The following is a 2132-nucleotide window of genomic DNA, read 5'->3' as shown; positions in this document are numbered from 1 at the left end:
CTCCCCTACCCTCCCGATCCCTACCTACCCTGCCCCACTTGGGGCGTTCAAACGGTTTTGCAGGAGTGTGGATGTGTCATGTCTCCAATACCTTCCCAATTCCGTACCTACTTCGCCCCCCCTCCCCCACCTGCGGCGGACAAACAGGTTTATCCCCACCCGGAGCGAACAAACAAGAAAGATCCACTCAGATTTTATTATTACAAACACTTAAAATGAAGAAGGTACAGTAAATGAATAAGGAAGGACATTAGGAAAGGTAGTTATTATTCAAGACGAGAGAGAGAGAGAGAGAGAGAGAGAGAGAGAGAGAGAGAGAGAGAGAGAGAGAGAGAGAGATTACATGTGGCGTATGCATGTAAAAGTTGACTGTATATAATGGAGGCGAGACGGAAATGAGAGGAAATCTTTGCTCACTATGAAACTGATGCTTCACCATTACTTGGAACGCAAGTGTTCCAGCTCTTCATGTATCTCACCAGAGTGTTGGTCGTTTCTTAGAATATTAATTATAATTATGCTGCTTTCCCGGACAAGCAATCCACTCACATACATCTCAAGAATCATTATATCCTGCCAATTGTGGCTCTGGGTGACTTGGGTTAAAGGGATTGTATATAAGCTTTTTATCTTCTTATTTTCCCCTCTAACTTTTTAGCTTCTTATTTCCCACCTGAACTTTTTATCTTCTTATTTTCCCCTCTAACTTTTTAGCTTCTTATTTTCCCCTCTAACATTTTAGCTTCTTATTTTCCCCTCTAACTTTTTATCTTCTTACTTTCCCCTCTAACTTTTTAGCTTCTTATTTTCCCCTCTAACATTTTAGCTTCTTATTTTCCCCTTGAACTTTTTAGCTTCTTATTTCCCCCTGAACTTTTTAGCTTCTTATTTCACCCCTGAACTTTTTAGCTTTTTATTTCACCCCTGAACTTTTTAGCTATTTATTTCACTCTTGAACTTTTTAGCTTCTTATTTCACCCCTGAACTTTTTAGCTTTTTATTTCACCCCTGAACTTTTTAGCTTTTTATTTCCCCCCGGAAATTTTTAGCTTTTTATTTCCCCCTGAACTTTTTAGCTTTTTATTTCCCCCCTGAACTTTTTAGCTTTTTATTTCCCCCCTGAACTTTTAAGCTTTTTATTTCCCCCTGAACTTTTTAGCTTTTTATTTTCCCCCTGAACTTTTTAGCTTTTTTTCCCCCCTGAACTTTTTAGCTTTTTATTTCCCCCTGAACTTTTTAGCTTTTTATTTTCCCCCTGAACTTTTTAGCTTTTTATTTCCCCCCTGAACTTTTTAGCTTTTTATTTCCCCCCTGAACTTTTTAGCTTTTTATTTTCCCCCCTGAACTTTTTAGCTTTTTATTTCCCCCTTGAACTTTTTAGCTTCTTATTTCCCCCTGAACATTTTAGCTTTTTATTTACCCTCTGAACTTTTAGCTTTTTATTTCCCCCCTGAACTTTTTAGCTTCTTATTTTCCCCTGAACTTTTTAGCTTTTTATTTCCCCCCTGAACTTTTTAGCTTTTTATTTTCCCCCTGAACTTTTTAGCTTTTTTCCCCTGAACTTTTTAGCTTTTTATTTCCCCCTTGAACTTTTTAGCTTTTTATTTCCCCCTGAACATTTTAGCTTTTTATTTACCCTCTGAACTTTTAGCTTTTTATTTCCCCCCATAACTTTTTAGCTTCTTATTTTCCCCTGAACTTTTTAGCTTTTTATTTTCCCCTGAACTTTTTAGCTTTTTATTTCCCCCCTGAACTTTTTAGCTTCTTATTTTCCCCTTGAACATTTTAGCACCTTATTTTCCCATTTGAACTTTTTTTCGTTTATTTTCCCGCGTGGCGATAGTTCATAATAAAACTATTGGTGGTTAAAGAGGAAGGGAATGTGGCAATGAATGACAAAAAATGGTGAGAGTTTACCATCCAGTCTTATCGTTTTATCTTTACTATTTTCCTCTCAGTGTATCGTGATATAAAACTGCTTCAGATTTAAAGAACTAGTGAGTGAATAGGTAAAGTAAGTATATCTTAGTCTAACCAGACCACTGAGGTGATTAGCAGCTCTCCTGGAGCTGGTCCGTAGGATTAGATATTTTTACGTGGCTAGGAACCAATTGTTACTTAGCAACGGGCTC

This window comes from Macrobrachium nipponense, chromosome 18 (genome assembly GCF_015104395.2).
Source record: "Macrobrachium nipponense isolate FS-2020 chromosome 18, ASM1510439v2, whole genome shotgun sequence".
In the NCBI taxonomy this organism is placed as follows: Eukaryota; Metazoa; Arthropoda; class Malacostraca; order Decapoda; family Palaemonidae; genus Macrobrachium; species Macrobrachium nipponense.
This window is presented reverse-complemented; position numbering follows the sequence as displayed.